We start from the raw sequence: 9,775 nt of genomic DNA, 5'->3' as shown, positions 1-9,775 counted from the left end.
GTAGGGCTACCGGTAACGAGGCCTTACACATACTGATACCGATATTGAGGACCAGTATTAGGCATTGTTGAGGTTTGAGCAAAATGAGATGTGCAATGGTTATTGAAGGTTTGTTGTTGTGAATGAAGATGGAGAGGTGAATTTCGATAGGTTATTAAAGGCTAGACATGATTAGGACTAGGCTGTGACTGAAGTCTGCATTGCCGTTAAAAGTGACCTAGTCTGCCACACTTATTACATGTCATTTTCGCCTTATCATAACCCACTTTTGTCCTATTATTGATTCTAGGTAATTTCCTTCTTGTCCTTTTGTAAAATTTGTTTGTCTTGACTATCAATAATACCATTAAATTCGAAATCTCCATTTCCTCCAGATCGATTGGATATATGTGTTTCAAATTTTGCATAATAAACGATAGATTGTCAAACTCATATCTTGAAAATTTGGTAAAGTTCTTACTACGATAGCATGAGTATCCCAATTTTTTGGAAGTGACTTCAAAAGTCGGTTCAAAAGAGCAGAGTTTGTGAAAGTAACATAAACCATTGTTAATTTATTGATTAGAGGTGGATGTTCATATTGTTGAGTTAAACTCTCTCCTCTTAAATAACAAAATGTTTCATACTATTGCCTAAGAATTTCACGAGTATTAGGACTCATGGGGTTCCACCATATTGTTCTTTCAGTGCATCCCACAAAGGCTTAACAAAGTTGTGGTGAATTAACTCATTGTAAAGTTCATTTGGAATTGCCATGGAAAGAGTAGCATGAGCTATGGCATCCAATTCCAATTATCTGCAGATCATGGTCAAAAAAATCCTTAGGATCCATCTTAATCATTTTGTTTCCATCAAGTGGATCAACAGTTTCAGGGGAATGAGGCCCATGAACAGTTGATCTCCAACATCCAGTTTTTTTATTGCATAGATGGTGGATCATTCATTGTACCCAAATTCTGTATTGACCAAGAACCAACATGGGTGGTTTGGAGGTTGAACTAGTATTGTGAGGATCTTGCACAATCGACATGATTCTCAATTTAACTGGTTTTTAACTACCCTCAAAGTTTTAATCAGATTTTCGATCCTTTTGAAAATCCACAACTAGAAATATCAATTTGAGTGATATGGTTAAAAATATACATGTTATTATATAAATATTTCCTACAGTTTCAAGTATTTTGAGCCAGTTTTTTATTGAATATATTTTTATTTGGCTCATAATTGGATTTTAAAGATTAAATTTTTAAACGAGCTAAATTAAAGTATTTATGCTAAACTTGAGACCACAATGGCATTAAAGTAATAATTGGTGGAATAAATGGCCACATATTTTAGGGAGTTTCATGTTCACATGCTTAATAAAAGATAAAATTCCATGTTAACCATGCTCCAATTACTTATGATTTTTATTTTTTTTACAAAGTGCAGGAGAGCTCGTTGAACTATTTTAAATGGACTCCAAGGCTAAGCAAGTAAACAAAAAGAGAAAGAGAATTGGGCCTTTGAAATTAAATTTGTTGGTGGAGTTTGGAGTGGGGCTCAAGTTTTATTAATTATAGAGAATTATTAAAACCATAAAATATATATATATATATATATATATATATATATATACATATAGACATAAAGAGTTGACGGCAGAGAATTAATTAATATTATTGGGGAGTTGTGCATTGTTGCTCTGGTCAAAGAAATCAACGAGAAGAAGATAAGAGAATATAAACTCTTTGGTTTTATACTGGCTTGATTGGTCACAGAAGTCAAACGGAAGGAATAATATTATTATTCTTTGAGGAGACAAGAAGTAGGCACAAGTGGGTATACTTAATTTTTTATGAACCATAATATTTATTTGTGTTTTGTTTCATATTTTTTTATGAGTGGCTAAATAATTTATACTACTTAGATTTTGGTTGAAACTATGTTATATTAATAGTTTGACGAACTACTATTGACGTTGGTTGATTTAATATTGTGGTAAAGTTTTTAATTGGTTTGGTCATGAAATTGTTGCGTAATAGAATCTAGTTTATTGTTTAATATTTATTCAACTTGTTTGCGGTTTATGGTCGAAATAATCGTAGGAATTATTTATAAAAGTTTACTAGATTTTTATTATTCTTTCACTAGAGAGGCCGGGAGGCAATTTAGTGTTGTGTCATCTTTTTCTTTTGCGGGTTTGGGTAATAATTGCATGGGAGTGAGTTATCCTAGGTCACTTAGATTATTGTGATACAAATTGTGTTCAAGTTAACTAAAAATACCCCCTTTATATTAATATATATTGTATCCGAAGAGGCCGGGAGGTGATTTGGGTTTTGGGGTACCATGGTATTATTAGGTAAGGTGAGACCGGGAGGCGATCCAACCCTTTAAAAATTGAGCTTCACATGTCATTAGAGTTCTAAGGTGTCGTTGGTGAGGCCGGGAGGCGATCTAGCGTATTTTAGTGATCTTTAGTGTCATAATTTTTTAAGATATTGTTTTTCAACCAAGTCAAGTCCGTTAGCTATTAAGTTTAACTAGTAGGATTCCATTACCTAGGTAGTCGTTTCTCATATTTGTTTTAAATACAATTTTTATAAAGTTTTATTTTTATTTTAAATTATTATTAGTTAAGTTTTATTAGTAAAATTAATATAAAAAAATTCTAAAAAAATCAAAAGAAAGTCTAGGTTAGTAATCTTTTAGGTTTAATAATTAGATTTTACCCATAGTGTCCTAGGTTCGATATCCGTTCTTACTTGCTAACTACATTGCGACCGGTACACTTGCCGATTGTGTGTTTTTTTAGGTGAATTCGGTAAAACTTGGTATTTAATATTATATACGTTTTTCACACATCAAGTTTTTGGCGCCGTTGCCGGGGACACTGGAAAATTCTTTGTTTAAACCGACTAGATTATCTGATCTGTTTAATTGTTTATTTGCTTTTTAGTTGTTATTTTTTTTCCTTTAGTTGTTTTTACTTGTTGTTTTTGCCTTTAGTTTTAGGTAATTTAAAAAAAAAGAATCTAAATTATTAGTTTATTATTTTAGTTTATGCATAATACCCGTTCTCAAGGCCCACCTTTATTCATTACATCAAAAGAGCCCGAGAGAGAGTTTCAGGAGCGACTTAAGGAGACTACATATAGGGAGAGCGATTCACCCGACATCCAGGTTAGCGTCTCTACTCCTAGAATAGATATGGGCGACGCCGTTCCACCACCGAGACAAACCGTTCATGCTAGAGCCAACGATGGTATCGTGGGAGCCCGATCTGCAATTGTCCGACCTACTCCGACTAATAATCAAAACTGGCAAATTCCCTCTCACGTCATGAATTCTATCACAAATTCTGCTCAGTTCCACGGCTTGGATGACGAAGACGCTCCGAGACACCTGTCCCGATTCGTCCGGATCTGCGAAACTTTTAATATTAATAATATCTCGTCCGACGTCATTCATCTTAAGTTATTCCCGTTCTCACTTTCTGGTCGTGCAGCCACATGGTTTGACTCTCTTCCGAACGCCTCAGTCGCCATATGGGCCGACTTGCAATCCAAGTTCCTTAGGAAGTATTTCCCTCCATCGAAGGCCGGGCGTCTACGCGAGCAAATCAGTTCTTTTCAAATGGACCCCGATGAGTCCTATTATTCCGCGTGGGAGCGTTTCCAAACTCTTATAAGCCGTTGTCCTCAGTATGGCCTAAATGATTGGGCTGTGGTTGAAAAATTCTATAACGGTCTTATTCCCGAAACCCAACAGCGGTTCAATACCGCCGCTGGAGGAAACATGCTCGATAAACTCACCATAGAGGAGGCTGAAGAAATGTTCGAGAGCATTGCATTAGGGGACCAGCATACACTGAGTAGAAGGTCCGTCTCGGCTGCCAAGGCCGCAACCATCTCAGCATCACGTGGAGTGCATCATGTTGATCAGAATATGAGTGTGTCGGCAGATGTGGAGGCACTGAAGAGGGAAGTCAAAGAGCTTAGGTTGCAAGCTCATAGGTGCGAGATATGTCGTGGAAATCACGAGACAGCCGATTGTCCCGTTGATTCTCAGGAGGAGGTAGATTTTCTTGCTAATCAAAACCGTACCTTCAATTCAGGGTGGCGAAACAATAATTCTAACTCTAATTGGCTGGCAGGTAACACCGGTTATCAGCAACGCCAGAATTTATTCCAAGAACCCGCCCCAGAACCTGCTCCTGTACCAAATAGTACTTCTAAGATCGAGGAGATGTTAGCTAACCAATCTCAATTGTTAAATCAGCTTTTACAAAATAATGCCAACACCAAATCCACTCTTTTGCAGCATGAGACGTTTATGAAGGGACAACAGGTCACATTTCAGAATCTCGAGGCTAAGTTTGTTGAGTTTTCCGCAAAGATTGATCAACGACCCTCGGGGAGTCTTCCAAGTAACACCGTCCCTAATCCTAGCCCCACCTATTCTAAACCATTTCAAAATGCTCAAGCCAAGGCAGTGATCACCCGAAGTGGGCGATGTGTAGTTAGCGATACACCAAGTGAGGAGGAAGTTGACGAGGAGTTGGAGATGGAGACACCGCCTGATAAGGTGAACCAAAGGCGAGGCCCAGCAAGTAACTCACGGTCAGGTGGTGCATCAGTTGAGAAGGAGAAGCATGTTGAACAGGAACCGGTGCGCGTCTATAAGCCAAAACCGCCATATCCCGGTCGTCTAGTGAAGAAGAATGATTCGGAGCAGCACTCTAGGTTTCTCGACATGCTTAAGAAGCTCCATGTGAACATTCCGTTTATCGAAGCTCTTGCGAACATGCCAAAACATGCCAAGTTTCTTAAAGATTTGCTCACTAATAAAAAGAAACTTGAGGAGCTTTCGACTGTTACTCTTAGTGAGGAGTGTTCTGCCGCCATACAGAACAAGCTTCCTAGGAAGATGACGGATCCTGGCAGCTTTACCATTCCTTGCTTGATTGGTAATCTTCACGTTAGCAATGCTTTGGCCGACCTCGGTGCAAGCATTAACCTCATGCCCTATTCTGTGTTTGCCAAACTTAACGTGGGAGAGCTGTTTCCCACCCGAATGAGTATCCAGCTGGCAGACCGATTTGTGAAGTTCCCAAGGGGCATTGTGGAGAACATGTTGGTGCAGGTGGACAAATTCATCTTTCCGGTTGACTTTGTCATTCTCGATATGGATGAGGACTCGAACATTCCGCTCATCCTCGGTTGTCCTTTCTTAGCCACCGCACGCGCTCTCATCAATGTTGCCGATGGAAAATTGACTCTTCGAGTTCATGATGACACGGTCACATTCGACGTGAAGAAATCCATGAGGCATACTCAGCAGCAGGATGACACTCTCTACTTTATCGACAATTTCATGATGCATATAGGCGACTATCTTACGAAGGTCTGCCAGAGAGACACGTCCGACACCCAGATCATCGATGTGGAGAATCAGTCATTCGAGATGACAGAATTTGATTTTGAGTTGCAGGAAAAGGAGGAGCAGCAGTTACTTGAGACAGGAGGACACGAACCGATCATGAGTTCCCAAATATTTTCTAATGTCCTTGCGGTTGAAGAGCGAGAGTTTCCGATTGAAAAACCATCTGTTGAGAACCCCCCATATTTAGAGCTAAGATTTACCATTTCACCTCGTGTATGCGTTTTTAGGGGAGGGGTCTCAACTTCCCATCATCATCTCTTTGAGTTTGGAAACGAAGGAGAAGGAGAAGTTGATGGTTGTTCTGAAATCTCATAAGCATGCCATCGCATGGAAGCTTATGGATATCAAAGGTATAAACCCGTCGTTCTGCACGTATAAAATATTTATGGAAGACGAGTTTAAACCTGTGGTGTAGCCGCAAAGGAGGCTTAACCCGAACATGCAGGAGGTTGTTAAGAAGGAGGTTATTAAGTTGCTCGATGCTGGTTTGATTTTTCCGATCTCCGACTCCGCGTGGGTTAGCCCAGTCCAGGTGGTCCCTAAAAAGGGCGGTATGACAGTTATCACGAATGAAAAGAATGAGCTCATACCGACACGGACTGTAACAGGGTGGCGAGCTTACATCGACTACCTCAGACTTAACGAGGCCACACGAAAGGACCACTTCCCGCTTCCATTCATCGATCAGATGCTTGAGCGTTTGTCAGGGCAAAATTCTACTGTTTCCTTGATGGATTTTCTGGTTATTTCCAGATCCCCATCACCCCGGGTGATCAGGAGAAGACCACATTTACATGTACCTTTGGCACATTCCCGTACCGATGCATGCCATTTGGATTGTGTAACGCTCCAGCCACATTCCAGCGGTGCGTGGTGGCAATTTTTCATGAGTTAATAGAGGATTCCATTGAAGTCTTTATGGATGATTTTCTGTCTTTGGGAATTCCTTCGATGACTGTTTGCGTAACTTAGATCGAGTGCTCGCTAGATGTGAAGAGACGAACCTTATGCTTAATTGGGAGAAATGTCATTTTATGGTTCGTGAGGGTATTGTTTTAGGTCATAAGATTTCTAGTGCGGGGATTGAGGTAGATAGAGCTAAGGTAGACACCATTTCAAAACTTCCACCGCCAACGTCTGTGAAGTCTATTCGTAGTTTCTTAGGTCATGCGGGATTTTACCGCCGATTTATTAAAAATTTCTTGAAAATCTCCCGTCCGATGACCCAGCTTCTAGAGAAAGATAGGCCGTTTGATTTTAGTGAGGAGTGTTTGAGGGCCTTTGAGTTGATTAAGGAGAGGTTAGTGAGTGCTCCTATTGTTGTTGCTCCCGATTGGACTCTTCCATTTGAGATAATGTGTGATGCGAGAGATTTTGCTGTTGGAGCCGTGTTAGGGCAGCGTCGAGAGAAAAATTTTCATCCCATCTATTACGCTAGCAAGACCCTTAACGATGCTCAGGAGAATTACACCACGACAGAGAAGGAGCTTCTTGTGGTTGTTTTCGCGTGCGATAAATTCCGTTCCTATCTCGTGCTTTCTAAGACTATTATTTTCTCTGATCATGCGGCTCTGCGTTACTTATTCGCTAAGAAAGATGCGAAGCCTCGACTCCTTCGTTGGATCCTTTTGCTTCAGGAGTTCGATTTAGAAATTAAAGATAAGAGAGGAGCTGAAAATGTCGCCGCTGACCACTTGTCGCGACTAGAAAATTCCGACTTGGACAAGACCCAGGAACAGGGAATTGGTGATGATTTCCCGGGTGAGACTCTATTGTATGTAAAGGCGAGTGATGAGGGGTTTCCATGGTTTGTTGATCTTGCGAATTATCTATCCTCTGGTGATTTAGTGCCCGGACTGACATATCAGCAAAAGAAGAAGTTTTTTGCAGATATTAAGTTTTACATTTGGGAGGATCCATACTTATTCCGTATTGGCTCGGATCAGGTGATTCGAAGATGTGTTTTCGGTGATGAAGCTCGTAGTATTCTTCGACATTGTCATGAGGGCCCGACTGACGGCCATTTTGGTGCAACTTATACCACCAAAAGCGTGTTTGATGCGGGATTCTATTGGCCGACTATTTTTCGTGATGCGCATGAGTTTGTTCGTTCGTGTGACGCGTGTCAGAGAGCCGGTAACATCTCATCCTGAAATGAGATGCCCCAAAACCCCATCCAGGTGGTTGAGATCTTTGTTATATGGGGCATTGATTTTATGGGCCCGTTTCCTATGTCTAGAGGAAACCGATACATTCTCGTTGCGGTCGATTACGTGTCCAAATGGGTGGAGGCTCAAGACCTACCTAGAAATGACGCGCGAGTTGTAGTGGGATTCATTCGAAAACTCTTTGCTCGATTTGGTACTCCTAAGGCCCTGATCAGTGATCGGGGTACCCACTTTTGTAATGCTCAGATGGATAAGGTTCTGAAACGTTATGGGGTCACCCATCGACTTTCTACGGTCTACCATCCTCAGACTAGTGGTCAAGTGAAAAACACCAATCGTGACATTAAGAGGATCTTAGAGAAAACAGTAGGGAACAGTCGCGGAGACTGGGCTGAAAAGCTAGATGATGCACTCTGGGCCTTTCGTATTGCATTCAAAACGCCTATCGGGACCACTCCCTTTCGGTTAGTTTATGGAAAGGCGTGCCATCTTCCAGTTGAGTTAGAACATCGTGCGCATTGGGCTTTAAGGGCCGTAAATCTTGATTTATCTGCGGCGGGAAAGAGTCGTTTTCTTCAGATTCATGAGGTTGAGGAGCTACGGAACGATGCGTATGAAAGAAGTTGGAGGTATAAGGAGCAGACAAAGGAACGTCATGATAAACATATTAAAGGGCCCAAAGAGTTTAAGTGTGGGGATAAGGTTCTTCTATATAATTCCCGGTTGAAGTTGTTTCCGGGTGAATTGAAATCCCGATGGGCTGGTCCGTTCGTTGTGAAAGAGGCATTTCCTTATGGAGTAGTTGAGATAGAGGCTGACGATGGACATTCTTGGAAAGTGAATGGGCATAGACTAAAGCATTATGTTGGAGGTCCACTTGGTGATCGCGAGGAGGAGGCGATCTACCTTGATCCGCCTGGAGAGTAGAGGAGGAGAGCACACTCGGGACTTTGCCCGAGTTGTAGAGTTTGTATAAAACATAGTTGCATTGTTTTCTTTTATTTTTATTTTTTTGTTCTGCTTTATTTTATTTTTATTTGAGTCATTTTAGTCCTTAGAGTCTGTTTGATGTCTGCTTTGGGTTGTTTTGAGTTTTATTTTGCAGGATTGGATTTTCGCGTTCGTACTCAATCTCCATTCGGACGAGGATTTTTCTGAGCCTATCATATTGTAGAAGACACCCAGAAGCTGCGCCCGCGAATGAAATGCTATACGGTCGTCTTGGAACGAGACTTGTGAAGATAACTGCATAATTACCAGGGGAGTCTGTTCCAGTTTATAGCTTTATTTGCTTACATTTTTTTTTATTTTGCTTTATTTTCTGTCTTTTTCTATTCCTACATTGGGGACAATGTAGATTTTAAGTGTGAGGATGGGAACTGATGTTTTCTTTTGGTTATAAAAAAATAATAAAAAGTTAAAAAAAAACACAGTTTCAAATTTTATTAAAAAAAGAAAAATATATAAAAGTTTATAAAAAATAATAATATAAAACAAAAAGATAAAAAAAATGTCCCGAAATTTTAATGATTTTTTTTGCAAATAATGGAAAAAGATAGAAAAAGTTGAGATTGGTTTTTAAAACTACTATTATATATGAGATTAAATAAAAGATAACGCACTAAACATGGGATGTGTCGGTAGGCCCAACTAGTTTTGATAGTCCTCTTTAGCAAGTTTTTATATATATAATAATTTAAAAAGCGGTGAAGCCGAATTTCGATGCTTAGGGAGGATTACCATAATCTGAAAACTTTGAGATGGTAAGAATTAAATGCACTCAAACCAGCACACCACCACATGTCCATATTTTTACGAGCTTAGAAATAGTTATATAATTTAGGGTGATATAAAAAAAAGATGAAAAAAAAAAGAGAAAAAAAAAGAAGTATGTTTTGAAAGTTTGTTATGAAAGTTATGTATTGTATTATCAAAAGTTGTTCAAGAAAAGCAAAATGCTTGTGAAGAAAGTTATGTATTGTAAAATGCCAAATGAGCATTCTTTAAAGTTAGTAAAAGAGGCCATAGATGCACATACTAGACGGGACTTAGAGTTTACGTGTTACCTTGGGGATGGTGACTCTGAGGATACACTATTGAGGCTCGAAGGTTCTTAGTCAATAAATATCAAATCAGGAATTTATAGGACAAAGTCCAATAATATTTAGGAATAGCTCGTA

Source organism: Bidens hawaiensis, unplaced genomic scaffold (genome assembly GCF_021521415.1).
Source record: "Bidens hawaiensis isolate Kalapana, Puna unplaced genomic scaffold, B.hawaiensis_p1.1 tig00008656_1, whole genome shotgun sequence".
Classification (NCBI taxonomy): Eukaryota; Viridiplantae; Streptophyta; class Magnoliopsida; order Asterales; family Asteraceae; genus Bidens; species Bidens hawaiensis.
This window is presented reverse-complemented; position numbering follows the sequence as displayed.